Source organism: Pezoporus occidentalis, unplaced genomic scaffold (genome assembly GCF_034315485.1).
Source record: "Pezoporus occidentalis ecotype Australia unplaced genomic scaffold, CSIRO_AGI_Poc_V1 ctg10, whole genome shotgun sequence".
Classification (NCBI taxonomy): Eukaryota; Metazoa; Chordata; class Aves; order Psittaciformes; family Psittacidae; genus Pezoporus; species Pezoporus occidentalis.
Window position 1 is genome coordinate 7,669,101 of NW_026912779.1, and position 16,609 is coordinate 7,685,709.

Genomic DNA, 16,609 nt, shown 5'->3' on the forward strand with positions numbered 1-16,609 from the left:
GGGGTTGGAAGGGACCGTAAAGGCCATCCAATTCCAACCCCCTGCTATGGGCTGGGACAACTTCCACTAGAGCAGGTTGCTCCAAACCCCATCCAACCTGGCCTTGAACACTGCTAGGGATGGGGCACCCACACCTTCTCTGGGCACCCTGTGCCAGGGCCTCAGCACCCTCACAGGGAAGAATTTCTTCCTGATGTCTAATCTAAATCTCCCTATAATTGTTTTATTCTGTTCCTCTGCACTTAATACACATTAGTCTCTTCTGGGCTGTGTACTGTGCCAAAACTTCTTTTTATGTTAATATATGGGATACCAGGCTTGAACTTCTAAGCAAGGCTATGGTTTGGTGATCTGTTCACGGGGAGCTTTTGCTCTGGACAGTATTCTGGACCCCAGCATGGTCCTTTTGGGTGTTGCTGCTGAGGAACTAAGAAATACAAAGGAAACACTCATGAATAAAACAAGGTAAAAAATCATTTAAACAGTGAAACGGGGAGAAACGTGTGTGTAATGTTCAGCAGCAGGTTTATTCCTTGTGTTTCTCTCCGCAATGGACACGTGGCGATTTGTTCCCAAGCACAGCAGTCTCAGGGCAGAGCAGCATACTGCCTCTGACAGTGTGCAGTAGCAACTGTTTAAGGAAGACAATAAAAGACAAAAAGCTGGTAGTAGCTCACCAGAATTATGTCCCCATCTTCAAAAATGGGCCATAAATGTATCTTACCAATTCAACTGGAATCATCTGTGCTGTTCCGTGTAAGGGAAATATGAAGGCAGTGGTGCTCTGTCTTTGTTCCATGAGGTCAGTGCAGAACTGCTGAGCCTATTACTCCTTGACCAGAGATCCTGACAAAATAGGTTGGAGCAAAAGAGAATCAGCTACAAAATTTAAAGCTATGATGTTTTGAGAGGTAGTGCACACAAGAACAGGAGCGTTCCTGGGTTCCCTGTTTAGAATAGCGCTAGTACATAAGACATGTATATCTTAATGTAAAATGGGAAGAGGGAGGGAAAGAGGGATACCAGGAAACTGCACTGATGGAAAACCAGCAAGATGCGATGTACTCTCCAGCTTCTGAGACAGAGAAATGAAATCAGCCTCTTAAAATTCTCTTCTGACGAGCTGAGCTGTAACATGATACGGTAAATCTCCCTGTACTATGCAGTAAAACTAGTCAAAAGATGACAAAAGCATAAACAACACACTAATGAATGAACAAGCCTTGCAGGACTCGTGTTTAAATTGGATTGTGCCTGTTTGTTTTATGCTGGTGTGTAAGTACACTCGGTTCAAGTGTTTGTGGAAGCATGGACAGTATCCTCCTGTTCAGTGTCTGCTGTTCCTTCTCTGTATTTTGGTTTTTTTTTTTAAGGTTTGGAAATACATGACTAAATATTGTAACAGCATTGTCAATTATAGGGTCCTGGGAATAGATAAGTCTGTTGTGCAGTCTGAGAATATAATTAGAAACAAGCAAAAAGCTGTGTTTTATTGTGAGATGGTGAATGATGGAACTGCTAGATTGTGTTAAGCTCACTTGGCTCAGCATAGATGCATATAAAACCCATCAGCACAAAACTCACTTGAGCAGAATCAATGCATTTTAAGAGGAAGCATTCCCCCGGTGTTATGTAGATTGCAGGCCAGGGCTCTGCATGTGATGATACTTCAGAAAGCAAAATACGTACAAATGTCCTTTTTTAAAACATCATTTCTGATGATACCTCTGATGTTGCCGTGGTTCTAATGATGGCAGTGGCTGCTTTGTTCATGCCATAATGTGCATAACCTTGCCCACCGTGCAAACCTTGTTAACTGCTTTAAAACTACCCCCAAAACCAGTTATATACCTGAATATCTAATTTATACCTGTGAAAAATGAGAGGAAGCAGAAGTGCCTCATCAAGTTCCGTACCAGTTCTTTTGCTTCTATCCAAGCCTTATTTCTGCTCACTGTGTGTGCTGATAGAAATAGCCCATGGTGCTTCTGCAGTGTATTGTTTTCAGCTATAGCATGCAAATACTGTCAGTGTTTTAGTATCTATCTCAAGGTGCTAGAGCCTGGCTCCTTCCTATTTAATGCAACATGACAGATATATTTGAAACCTCTGTTTGGGACAAAAGTGCATGGATGTTGGAAGCTGTTCCCTAGTGCACCTCTAAAGGAAGTAGCATAATGCAGTGAGAAAGATTAAAGAAGGAATGTATTAAAATTGAGTACTTTTTTGTAAACTGTTACCAGTTTAAATGAGGAAATTAAGAGGATTGAATATAAGCAAATGTAATGCTACCCACTCCAAGATGGAATAAGATGGAGTGAGGGCTCAGATGTGTTCTTGCTTTCAGAATCCTGTTAGCTTCCATAATGTTCTTGGATTCGTTTATGCCTTGCTCTCCAGACAGGCCAGGAAACTCTCTGGGGCAGCAGCAGAGCAATTAGAGCTGGGCCCACGGTCCTAATGATGTAGTATGTCTGTAATCCCATGGTTTGCTGCAGAAGGCACATCTGTACTGTCTGTTTAGGGCTGTATTTTAAATCATAGGATCACAGAATGGTTTGGGTTGGAAGAGACCTTAAAGCTCATCCAGTTCCAACCCCCTGCCATGGGCAGGGACACCTTCCAGTAGAGCAAGTTGCTCCAAACCCTGTCTGTCCTGGCCTTGAACACTGCCAGGGATGAAGCAGCCAAAGCTTCTCTGGGCAACCTCTGCCAGCGCCTCAGCACCCTCATAGTGATGAATTTTTTCTTAATAGCTAATCTGAATCTCCCCTCCGTCAGTTTAAAGCCATTCCACGTTGTTCTGTCACCACATGCCCTTGTAAAAAGTCCCTCTCCAGATTTCTTGTCAGCCCCTTTAAGTATTGGAAGTCTGTTTATGTCTCCCTGGAGCCTCCTATCAGGATGAACAAGACCAGCTCTCAGGCTGTCTTCATAGAAGTGCTCCAGCCCACTGGAGCAAGGGCTCCAAGCAATGGAGCAAGCATCAGGCTCCATTTGGTGCTAGCCACTCCATGGGAGGTGTGGATCTCGTGCCCCAGCATGCTGGGACCGGTGCTGTGCTGACGTGCCCCGGCACAGCCCATCCTCATGTCACCTGCAAGGCGGTTACCTGAGTGGGAGTGGGTGGGCAGCAGCGTCTGTCTGAAGCTGCCTTCTCGAGTGGTGTAGGGACGAGGTAACTTTGTAGGATTTAATGGGATCCATGTGACTTGAGCTGCTGATACTGATACACTGATTTATGTACCGATGTATGTCCCAAGCGCCCAGTCTCCTTTGAACCCTCCACCCTGGCCTGCGTTACACAGATGCAGCGAGGTAACACTCATCCCTTCGGGGTGTCAGTCCACCCACATGCACCATATGCATAATTTTTCCATAAAGGATGTCTGTCAGGATGTATGTGAGCTGAATTTCAGGCAGTTGCATGTACTCTGATTTTTCACATGCAACTGTTCAGCTCTATATCTATCCAAAGCTACTTGTTGAGCACCCAAATGAGGTTATATGCTGTGTTTTGAGGATGCATCGCGTGATGCTTTTTATAGAGAGGGTCCTAATATCTAGTATCTTACTTTTCTACTGCACGATTTCAGTGGGTATCTTATTTCTTACTATAAACGCTCTTATGGGAATTTTTATGAAGTCTGACAGTATTGTTTGCATAACAAGTTACAGCTAAATGGTCAGCTTTTCACAAGTGCTTATTCTTGGGTGAATCTCATCTCATTTAAATCAGTGGTAAATCCTTCATCTGTATGAAAACTAGTACAGTTAAGGCAACACAGGCACTTTTGGAAATGATGGGCTAAGGTGTCTGCTTGCAGGACTGACAGGATAACAAGCTCATTGCTTCTGTTGCAATGCTAGAATTTGGCTATTTGCATAATATAGAGCAGTAACACTTTAATTTACAATTCATGAATAAGCCTTTCAGACAGTGGTTTCAGACATGACTGAAATTTGTGAATGCTTCTCAAGGAAATTGCTGGTTTTGAGCACATTTTGTTATTTATCAGGAAGCCAAAATTATCCTCAGATGCCCAAGCCTGAAAACAGAATGTAATTTGGCATTTGTGCATAAATGGTTCCTGAGCAAGGATGATGGGGAAGTACTGAAATGATGCAGTTGCGCGTGTAATGGGTAAAACTGGTTATTCAGCGCTCGCATTGTAAACTTCTTGGGTTTGTTAATTAGGTGGCTATAAAGAGAAGAGGCTGCAGTTAAGGAGAGTGAATCAAGATAAACTTTCTTCTTTTTAATTAATATTTAAAGGCAGTGCTAGTATTGGAGAAGAGCTGCTTGCTTTACAGCCGTAAGAAACTCTGCCAGGTTTAAAAAGGACTCTAGAGTGTACCCCAAGCAACAAGATACTGCTGAAGCTTTTCCTGTGGTTGCTGTGCTGGTCTTCTGGTTTTAAAGTAAGATAAAGCATGAGGTGGGGCTTGGGAAGTGGCTGGTGGTGGTGTTCATGGGCTGCATGAACCTGTCTCCCAACAGCGGGATCGTGATGCTCCCCAGTGCCAGGAAAGTTGTAAAGGCAAATGTAGGAGTAGTTGCAAGATGTGCTGACTGAAGAGTTGCATCAGGAGATGAAGAGCTGAAATACAGATAGAAGGTAGAGACATGTATGATGCCTGTGATAAACACGATAAAAACTTGCTGAGGAGCAGCTTGGAACGTTTTGCCTCTTTCATGATAATTAGACAGACCATTTTTACTCCACTTCTTTCAAATGGGATTCTAATTAAGCAATAACGAATGAAATACGATATTAAGCATCAGCAAATCTCTGGTGGTCAGGAATGCGCCCAGTACTGAGTCCAAGACAGTTCTGTAAAACTTGTGTTTGAAACGAAGCAAAACCAGTTCTTACAGAAACCGGAGAGAGATTCTGTGAGTGCAAGTACAGGCTGAATTAATTTTCATGGCATTCTGCTGAACTGAAAGAAATGTGAAATTAAATATGCATCCCTTTTAATGTGGTTGCTCTATCACCACCACCAATTTTAAGAACTGCATCTGTAACCAGATAAGAAGATGCTATCAAGCACTTTTAATTTTAATTAAGGCCTACCCTATTGGAGGAATATATATTTAAAGAATTAATTAAAATGCTGTTCACTGTATAAGAGATTTCAGTCTAGGAAATGAGTTAATTGCGGTATCATAGGGGATCTGTGCTTGCAAGCTGTTTTGTGGTGCTAAAAAAGCATCTTCGTGTGGATGATAGGGACCTCTTGGGAGAACCAGAAGATGATGATGTCCTCCTTTTTGGTTTAGTTCGAATAAAAACGAGTTGCTGGTCTTGCTGCATCTGTGTGTGTCAGTCTTGCTTCAGTTTCTGTTTTTCTTCAGGGTGGGTGGCTGGAACAGATGCTCAGAATACTTGAGATAAGTGGGCATAATTTGATTGCATCATGGTAGTCCTGTATCCTGCAAGAAGGGGTTTTAAGGTGGTAAAAACACTTTTAAAGACTGAAGTCTATCACCACCGTTGTTCTTGATAACCTGCATCGCCACAAGTTTATTTTCTTTGTTCTGCTGAATATACCAAGTTGTGGCTGGAGTTCCTCAAGGATCAAATCATGCCTTATTTAATATTTTCATTAGCAGCATTTACAGAAGAATTAGAAGCATGATAAATAAATTTGCCAACTCCAAAGCTGAGAGACGTTGGCAAGGCGGGGGAGGATGGGATCATTATGTGAGAGGAACCGCTTTCCTCTGCAGTTAATTGGGTTTGGGAGGATGTCATGTGCTTAAGGATGGGGGATATTAATTTATTCTGTATGCTCAGCCTCATCATTTGGGAGCAACAAAGAATGAAGGTGTCCTACTTGAATTTAGGAAGGTGAGTTTAAACTGCCACAGGTCGAGGAAGGGTAATTAGGGTGATGGTGGAAGGATTGACTGGTCTTTTTATGAGTAGCTTGGAAGAGCTTAGCTTCAGCCTAGAAAAATAAAACCTGAGAGGAGATAGAATTGCTCTCTCTCTATATATATATGGAAGGGAAAAAAGAAAAAAAGGAGAAAAGTACAGTTATTTAAGCTAAAGGATGGTTTTAGGAGGAGTCATTGGGTGTAAGTTCAGAATCCACTTAGGCTGGCAGGCAGGTTATTTCTCACCCTGTTTGGTACTTCCCCATGGGCACAGAGCCTTGAACGTTGACCAGTCTTGACTAACTTGAAATGAGCTCTTTGGGAAGAAAAAAAGGAAAACAGAAGAAATCCTCCAGAGGAGAAGTAGTCTAAAGGCAAACATAGCACACAGGCAGCCCTGTCTTCCTTAAGGATTTACTGCTGCTCTTGGTGGTTGTGTGGACGCGCCAGACTTCTTCCAACACCTCTGAATAGGTGCCAGTCTGTCAGATTAGCTCAACTAAAATAAACCTTTCTCCCACTCCCTGCCTGCTATCGGCCCTTTGAGAGAGAATTGCCTTTTAAAATGCACTGGCATGTTGGCTGGGCTTTTCTTGTGCCTTTTTAAGCTAGTTTTTAAATGAGCAGAGAGGAGGTGAAAAATGTTGGCCACTTTTAATACTGTCATTTAATAATCTCATCCTTTGAGCCGGTGTTTGTGGAGAGATGGCTTATCTTGAGCTGTTCTCTCCTTTCCTTGCCTGTTTTTCACGAGAGTGTCTCCCATTGTGTTAAGCCAATAACCCTTTTTATATAGGCCAGGGTATAGTATTAATGAGCTTTTATACCGTGGTTATAAATGTCACACACATTTCTTTGAGTAAGAGTGGGGAGGAGAAAATGTTGCCCGGATTTGTTCTGTTCTTTCCAAGGCTAGATGTGTGAAACAGTTGATCTTCTGGTAGGGGAAAAAATAATCTTTGATTAATCAGAGCCTTTTAGCTTTTGCCATTTCAAAGGCACTCCTAAAGGCCAAGTGTTGTGGTGCTTGCTGTGAAAAGCATCTGTTTTAGGAAAGCTTAGTAAAATGAAGTTGCTGTGGGATAGGGGTACCTGTAATGAGAGAATTTTACAGGACAACCTGTGAGTAAAAGTCAAGAGCTTTTATCTGTCTTGTGAGCCCACAGTGTGTTCAGCAGTGCTTGGCTGTGGTGAACCTCTGCTTGCAGAGAGCAACATGACTTATCACTGCCACAAAAGGCAGCAGAATTAGTGCCGATAGGAATATAAATGTGGCTAGCTTGATGATACCAAGAGTAGCCAGCGTGTTTGACTTGATGAAATGTTTCCAGGTCTCCGTATGGATGGCAGTGATAAGAAAACATACTTCATAGCCCAGAAAACAAAGTAGTGGGAAAGGTATAGACAAGTGGCTTATAGAAGGGAGATGGTAGCAGCTCTCCAAGGGTCTCCCTCCTGACTCGCTTGAGGGTCTGGCTGCAGAGCACCCCAGCAGTGTCATTCTTCAGAGTTCCTCCTATTTAATTTCCTCCAGCAGCAGCCAGTCCAGCACAGCCTTACTCCTGGTAAGAGTGTGTGGTGTCCCTGCCCACGGCAGGGGTTTGGAACGAGGTGATCTTCAGGTCCTTTCCAACCCAAACCATTCTATGATTCTGTGAGGTAACCCTGGTGCTATCTCTTCCATTTTGTTTTCAGCCACAGTTACCTTAGTAAACAAAGGGTTGAACATCTGCAGTTTTGCTTTATAAACGGTTCTGTAATGCTGCAAAGAAAGAAAAGGGGAAGCTGAACACATTTGCAAGTAGCTTAATAAATTAGTATTAGTGTTGTAATTTGCTCAGTCTTTACTTTTGCATTTTGGCTAGTTAGCAAAAAACTGCTTGGGAGAGTTATTAATTTTACCATAAGAATGATGATGCTGTAGACGGAAAAATAACTGACCATATGTTTGTATCTTTATTTTAAAGGACAATGACTGATGAAATTTAATTTAAAGGGGAAAGGAAATTATTACTGTACGTTACGCTTTTGAAGAAAATGGAAAATAGATGGATTTAGAAGCCCTCATTCTCCTTCGTGCTATGGCTGTGCATAATACATGCTTTTAGGAGTTCAGGGTGTCATCTGAAGAGCATTCTTGAATGGAAAAGTAAATATCACAGATTTTGTAGTGTTAAACATATGATTTGCTATGGCAGTTGGATTTCAGTGTTTTATAGCTGTTTTCATGTCTGCTTAGTACACCTTCTGCTCCTCTTGTATACTGTGCTGATTCTTTCTGTCACTGCTACAGCTGAGCTAGGAATTACCAGTCTCTTTCAGGCTGATTACAAGAGCTTTTAAAAATCATTAGTGAATATTACAAAAAGGCCTTAAAGCATATTTTTAAGATTTTTCCAGACACAGAATATTTCCAGGTTTTTAAAATCAAGTTGGAATATAGAATTTGGTCCCTATGGTGGGCAGGAGTGGCGTTTTTTTCCTTTTTTAATTTCCTGCTGGTTTTATTCTAATACAAACCACCTGCAATTATCATCATTGCCTTTCACACATGGGGGTATTTTCCTAGGCGGGTACGATTACTCCTGCAATACTGTTGATGCAAGAACAAACTCCCCCCAGCACTTTGCAGCATTCAAGGTACCTGCATCATCAATATATAATCATGTATCACAGGTACAAAGTAGCAGGCAGTTCTTTGACCATTAGAGAAATAGTCAAATCTGGGTTAGCTCCCAGGAGAATGAGATTTGAAGGGTCTTGGATAACTTCCTAGCACTTGTGTATCAATCACCCTGCTCCCTGTTGTGCTTCAGTGGTTCAGGGGAGTGCTGGCATCGTCTCATGTGCTGAAGTCACTCACCTGTGGGCTCACGATGCTGCTGTCCTCTTCCAAAATACAGAGATGTTTCAGGTCAACGTGTGGTGTCTTGGGATTGATGACGGGGCTGCTCTTCGGATGGCTGTCCTGCGCCTGAGCAGGTGACACACCATGAATTTATACCATTACTCATATTAGGTCATTGGGATGCTTAATGCCCTAAGCTAACCTTGTTGCTCCTCTTACTTTTTCTGATAACAGACCCAAAAGAAATAAAAATGGAAGTCTTGCAGGAGCTGGGTTTTTTATCTTCTCTCTGTGTGAAGGTTGTTGGAGAAGCTGAGGACCACTCCTTGCCTTCCTGTTCTCACTGCCATTGAGCCTGTGGTCCTTTTAATGCAGCACTAACCTGCTCAGCCAAATGGTATATGTCATGGAGATAGCTTCATGTTTCTTTGGCTTTTTTTATGTGAGGTGAAACAAACTTCAGTTATCCCTCATCTGATCATGGAGAATGTATTTGATGTTGCTTTCAGGCATACTTATTCCATATCCTCTTCCGTAGTTGTTTTCAGGACATAAGTGACACTAATTTGCACTTGCACAGTTCTTCTCTCTTGATTACAGAGCGGGCTGGGTGATGTGAAGATTAGCGATGACATTTTGAAAGACCAGACGCTTGCCAGTGTCTTTAAAATTCTCTACTTTTCCTTCCTTGTCTGATCAAGCCCCAGGGTGAGACATCAGAGGCAGCTTCCTACAGACGCAAAAGCAGTAGAAAACATGATCCCTGTCTTATTCATCAGATGAAGTTCATCCTAATTCTTATTTCTTGCAAAGGAAGCAGTACATGTGGCTGCCTATTGACCAGACTCAGGTAACAACGTCTGCTGGAGCTGCTTCTGGGCAGGGGAGAAACCTTTTCTCCCCTTCTATACCAGCATTTGAGCAGGATGTGAGACATCTGAATACATGTCCTGGCGGGTCTCCAGCACCCGAGGGTGCCCAGTGTGGGTATTTCCCTGTATTCAGCAATGCCACTTCATTCCTGGGAAGGCTCGAGCACATCCTGGATGGGTTCTTCAGTTGATGGTGCCGTATCTGAGCATACTTAGACACAGGCTGCATCTATTTTAAGACATTTTCCTATTTATTGTCTTTAAGCACCAGTTCATGGCAGTGCTGCAGAGATTTTCTATGAATGACTCAGAGACTGCATATTTTATTCACAGATTGACTTAGAAACCTTAGAAAGAGGTCAATGACGAGGGGATCTGACCTAATATCTCGCTAGAACTAGTGAGCAAAACAGAGTAAGAAATATTTTTAACAGCCAGATTTACTTTGCTTCTTTTGCAAATATTTTGCCACTGGAATCTTTGTGTCAGCCAATTGATGCAGAAATTCTGCATAATCCAAACCAGCCTTTTGTTAACACTTCACTGGTATCCTTTCAACCTGCTTGAATGCGCTTTAATTGCTTTGGAGGGATTATACTGAAGGGGGGATAAAGTTAGTCTTTATTAGCTGGAGGAGAACAATAGGTAACTTTAATTTTTGTTGTTGTTTTGGGGTCTTTTAAGTAAAACAACAGTGTTTGATGTGGCAGCCAGTGCTTTCAGTAGCGTTAGGTATTCTCTGGAGGAAAAATGAAATACCTGTCAAAAATGTGCTGATTACGGCAACTTGCCTGGAGCTAAACTCACTGTAATAAAACCTCCCAGACCAGAACGAGGTGCCGTTCACTCTCATCACCTCCTGAGTTGTTTTTGCAGTGTGTAAACCCAACGCCAGCAGCTGTCAGGTCCCAAATGCATGGTGAGGCACTGGAAGAGGCGTCAGCTGGGCCCTGGCAACGGTGGCTGGAGCCTGGAGGAGTTGAAAGTGTGGGATTAGAAGTGTTTACATCCTTTGACTTTGTACCGCATCACTGCATTGAAAGTACTTTGATAGGTGCTTTGTGAGGATTTTGCAGGGTTCGTTGTTTTCTGTTTAGCTTTGAGGGCTGTTTCTGAAGTCTGTGGAGCTACACACTCGGTTGCTCACCCTTGAGTTTTGCAGTACTGAGTTTAAAGTGGACATTAAGACAAGCCTGTACCTACCGTAACAGCAGGGTGCTCCTTCATGGGACACAGGATGTCACCTTCAAATCCGTATCAAAGAAACAGCTTCCCTTCCCAACCTCATGCAGTTGCTTTGGGAACAAGATGCTTTTTTTGTGTGTGTGAGCAGCTCTAAAGGTCCTTTTGTCAATATAACTGGGTTTGGGAAAGTTTCTTTCTTTTTTTCTCCCCATCAGTAAAACAAGGAATCTACGTGCAGAATATTATAGCATACTTTTTGCCTTAATTTGCACTCTGGTGTAATCCATCTCCTTCCTTTCCCTCTCCCATCTTCAATGCCCTAAAAACTAAATTGATGAACCACTTCTTGTGCTTTTACTAAAGACCAAAATGATTCAAATGTTAAAAAATAACAGTTGGTAACACAGGGAAAATGGGAAGATGTTGATGAACTGTGCTGCACAAACTTCCATTTACTTCTATGCAGAATATGTATTGAAAAAAATGGGGGGATTAACATCCTTAATCAAAATGTGCTCATGATAGTGAGCATTGGGTATGAATTCACATAGGCCTGACCCCTAGGATTTATTTCACAGGTAAAACTGGCCATTGCATCAGATCATCCATGCGTGGAAGCTGTGTCATTTGTTCTCTGGTGTTTGTTGGACAAAACCAGTCCTCATTACTGTTGTTTGGGTGCATCTGGCTCCTCTTAATTCCTCTGCAGCCAAGGAATGTGCCAGTCGGTGCAGCCCCATCACCTGTTAGGTCCCCAGGCCAGCTGGTAATGAGGAAGACCTGAGCACTTACTGACACAGACAAGCTATGATAAACCAAGCAGTAATTATTTTCAGTATAATTCAGTTCTGAATACTAGAAATGTTACTTTGTGGTGTTACATCTCTTCCCCCAGATTCTCTTTAATTGACCTTGTTTACTTCCTAAGCTCAAGTATGGGCCAGAGGAAAGTAGCAGCGTTGACAGCAAGCTCCTTAGGAATATATGATACTTTCTTTCCTCCCCTCCCCACCTTAACACCATCTCTTTGTAAGCTCAGGTAATAGTGGAGATCTTCAGGGTAAATATTTTGTGATCTGTCTACCTTGGATTTAATTGCAAGCTCTTTAAGGAGGGTTTAGCACTATTCCACTACTGTCAACAGCAGCAGTTAACAGTGAAGGAGGATTTTGCATACAAATCTGTCATGTTTACTGAATAAACTCTCTCAATGAGCTTTATTTACAGAAAGAAAAAGGCTAGAAAGAAGAGCTTAGAGGTGGGTCCTGCTGGTGCTCAACTTTGTTGACTCTTTATTTTCTTGCAGTCAAAAGCAGCAAGATACATATCTAGGAGAGCTGAGGGGTCCATCTGAGACAGCTGTGGTTGAGCTGCTGATGTCCTCCATCGCTGCCTTTTCTCATTTGTCTAAGTAAATTGTATGGAGCAATTTAGCTCCCCCAGCCGCGTTCTCCTGTACTTTTCACTTCACTTGGCCGCCAAGTGCCCTATTTCAGTGAACAAAATGACTTCCAAGACCTGGGAATACTGTGGGGGTTTTGCTTAATTTTTGTTTTAGTATGCCATTTCCATATCGGAGAAATGAAAAGGTTTTTAGTGGAGGAAGTAGGTAGCATGCCATTAAGGAGTTCTTAGGGTAAAATAATTGCTTTAAAGACATTAGGCACAGAAGTTCTGCATTATCAGCTAATGCCCTAAAATCATGTTTACTCACTGGGTTAGCATTTTCCCTGTATATGTTTTGCTTTCTGTTAATGAGCTCATGTTCCTTCTGGGCACTGGAGAATTCTGTCAGGCTTCAAAAATAAGGGTCTTCATCATTTCTTTGGAAGATTATTGAAGCCAGGTAAACGCACATCTAGATTCTGTAGTTGCCCTCATTCTTACGTTGGTGTTCAAACTGCGTAGAAAATGAAAATAGACTTTCTAGTTTATTTCCCTCTAATAGATGAGTGCAATGCAAACAACTTGGTTTCTGATTAATGTACCTTAAATAGAGGCTGGGCATATAAAAACGGTGCGTAGGTTTTATAGAGGTTGGGTTTTGCATGCTCTTACTTACATGGAGTAAGAGCTACAAAGTGACTTCTTAACTCCCTGGCTTCGTCAGAACAGCAGCATTCCTGGGCAGAAGGGTTTACCTTTTAAGAAAAGTCTATTTAATTTACCATTGAATCCATGAAAAACACCATTCAAGTTTAAGGAAGCCCAATTAACTCCACACATACTAAGCAGTAGCCTAAGATGCTGTGTAAGGTAAGGATGCTTTTTCTTGTACTCTGAGCTGTTAATGCTTGTTCTAGTCATTTAAGAAATTATGTTACTATGGCAGGCTCAGAGTTGGACAAAGGCTTTGATTTAACGTGGCCTGCTCTGTGTAACCCAGCCTGAAAGATTTCTGCTTTTAGTCCATAAACATGTATGTAAGCACAGCTGCTTGTCTGCTTGTGTGCATCTCAAAATCAAGAAGTCCCAACTTGTGACTAGGGTCTTACAGCGGTGACAGCTTATCTCCTTGTCCTCATGCAGTTGTTGAAATAAAAGTCAAAGCTTCAAGTTAAAATCCTGGAAAGTGTTATTGTGAGAAGAGATGGGAAAGTTTGTGGGGAGACGGTCTACCCCACCTGCATCTACCTTAGATGTGTCTAGAGGCGAGATAGGCGTTCACTTGAAGTTATCAACCAGTTCACTTTCATATCCAATAAAAAGATTTGGAGTAGAATTATTTATCCCTCTTAAAAAAAAACAGAAAACCCCCATAAACTTAATAAAACCACTTCCCACACCCCCAGAAGACATCTGTCTTCCTATGGAAAGCCAGTTGCCTAGTAGGCATCTAAGAGGGACTTGAGGCCACAGGAGGACATCAGGACTGCATTACTCAGATGTGCATTTCTGTTCTAAATATTTTAAAAACATTTTGCACCAATTAAAGAAGTTCAATTATGCAGAACGTGTGCATAATGGCACCCTTTGTAAATGATGTTCCTGCAGTTAATGATTAAAGAACATCGTGCAGTCCCTTGATTTTGACCAATTAAACCTTCCTTGGCTGTGTCTATAAATAAGGTATTCCTGAAGCTCAGGAAGAGGACAGGAGCATGTGCCAGCTCTTGGCCAGGATCCGCTCCCTGGTTTTGATTACTTAAGAGGGCTGTTCAGGACAGGGCATCAGCCTATATGAATGCTATCACCCAGCTTGAACAAGTCAGATTACTTAATTAGCCCTATTAAGATGCTTCTATTTTTATAAGTTATTTATGAGTTTTTTGCTAAGCTTAGAAGGTCCAGCTTCAGATTTCAGAAAGTGTTTTCAGGTCATGTTGTTAATCTTGAGGGGGTTTATATGGTGACTCCACGATGTTTTCATCCTATGAAAACCCAGAGGGGCTTTGAACAGCAGCTGAAGTTGGGTCATACACTTCTGAGCTCCTGGCCTGCATGTTTCAGGTGTAGGATATTGACAGTGACCATGCATGATGGACATGTGCTCAGCTTCCAGAATGTGTGTTGTGCACCTTTGCCTTAGACCATCAGTAATCCAGAGGATGGTTATTTCTTCTAATACCCATTTTGTTGAAGTCTTTGGTTTCCCCCTAGGGCAAGAATGTCCCTCAGCCATCATTTAGAGATGAGCATAAAATGAGTATCTCTACTATATGATGCTCTGAGATCATTTTAGTGAGAGCCACGTTCTTTGTGTGGGTTTTATGTAGACTTTTTTAGAGGAGCAGGAAATGATTTGATGAAATAAGTATTAAAATTAAATCAAACACACATGCTTATGAAAAGAAAAACCTTCTAAAGCAACTATGTCCTGAATGTGATACCTGAGTCATGGCTGTATCTTCAGAGTGTTTGAAAGGGCTCTCATTTCACCACCAGGGGGGAACTCCCACTCTGTCACCCACAAAATTAAATTCATTTTCAAAGAAAAGGAAGAAATCACAAAATTTCTATGTCTGATTTCACTCAATGGGCTTTTCCTTTCTAGCTAAACCACTCTGGGCTAGTTCGGAACAAGAAACTCCAGTTATGTAGTAACATTATGCTTTGTAAGAAAAACTTCACCGTTGGCAAGGGCTGGCTTGTGGCTTGAAGCTTTTGTTCTGGTATAGGTGAAGAAACAGTTAAAGATCAGTACCAAGGTGATGCTGAAAACAAGGTATGGATTTGGAAGCAAGGTTAAGGTGTTCTGAAAGCAGAGGGTATCTGTGCAAATTATGCTTCCATCCAAAACCATCCCAAAGAAATGTGGTTTGGATAAATCCAGGCAGATGGCATGTGCCAGCTCACGTTTGAAGATCTTATCCAACTTTAGCTGGAGGTGAATATGCAAAATTGCATCCTTTTACAGAGCAGAGAAGTCTCTATACATGTGTTAGTGCATTATGTCATCAGTAAATTATTTTAATAGCAAATAAGGCTTTATTACTTTTGCTCTTGCTTTATTGCATTTGCTGCTCTACATTCAATATGTACAGCATTGGCACAATATAGCTCGCATGCTAGCTAGTGCATTAGCAGAAATGGTAACTGTGTTCCAAGACCATAATACTTTGAATTTGGTACTGTTAAAGCCAGGAGGAAAAAATAAAAATTCCCAACAGTTCTTGTATTTCAGGCTGTTGTACAAAGCTGGTAAAATAATGGCTTATAAATGGAGCAAATTTAGTTCTGGAAGGTACTGAGATGAGACAGAGTTAATACGGTTTCCAAAGTACCGGGGTGTTTTTGGAGGCAGCGTTCAGGTTCAAACAGAACTGTGAGCAATTCAGGAGAGCAGTATAAATTTAAGAATAAAGAGGGATGATGATGAAGAGTGTAAAAGATACTTGGCAAAGTATTTTAATATAGAGGATGCTGATTAAATTAACTGCACATAAATTTATGCAACGCTGAAATGAAAGTCACTCCTTGCTCACAATTAAACATTGAACAGTACATTGAAAATTGTGATAAATTTAATGTGGATTAATGTTATTTTGGTAAATGTGTGCAGTAAACTGCTCAATGTAGTAATCCGATTTGCCTGTGTCTCTGACTGTCTAATAGAAGGGATTTATGCATGGTGCTAGAGCGTTGCGTGCTGGAACTGCAGCACTTTGATAAGTAGAAGAGTCTTGAGGAGATGGGCATGACATGGAGCAGAATAGGAATTTGTATATATATCCAGGGAAAAATATTACAGTTTAGTTTGAAATCTATCTTCCACTTGCCAAATTAATCTTAATATTGTGCACGTTGCATACAGGTTGCTGTAGAACCTAAGGAAGATCTTGCATGCATGGATGGGCCATCTTTCCCACTGACAGCACATGTGGTAGGAGGATGCCAGCTCTCCCTGCAGACCTGGCCTGGTTCTTTGCAGAGGACAGAATCACTCGCCCAGGTTTTCACTCTGGTGGAGGTAAAGCAGGAACAGCTGGGCCAACTTGTTGAAGCTGCCCTGGATTTGTATACTACTGCCTCACAGTACATATATTGCACATGAAAAGTACTTGTGCTTAAGATTCACATGCAATTATCTCCTCCTTAAATGGCAATTTTCTTATACCCCATTTGCATGGCATCACTGAGATGTGTAGTAGATGCGAAGTACCATTACCAGGCTACCTCTGGCAGAGGTGCTTCAGGAGAGACATGGGAGAGCACCCATTGAGTGTTACCTTACTCTTTTCACAACACAAATTTAGAGTCAACTAGGAGAGAGGTTTTCATGTAAATTGCTTGAAAATGCAGGAAAACCCATTTAATTTTGAGAGCTGATGGCAAAGAACCAGTAAGCTATTGCCAGTGACCCAGCTGTTAAATTTATCT

General features: G+C 41.8%; 1 protein-coding gene across 6 annotated transcripts in view; it reads left to right on the top strand.

Annotated features, from left to right (window-relative positions):
* Positions 1-16,609, top strand: part of MACROD2 (mono-ADP ribosylhydrolase 2) — an 895,555-nt gene that overhangs the window by 84,653 nt on the left and 794,293 nt on the right. The gene's annotated exons all lie outside the window — the stretch shown is intronic.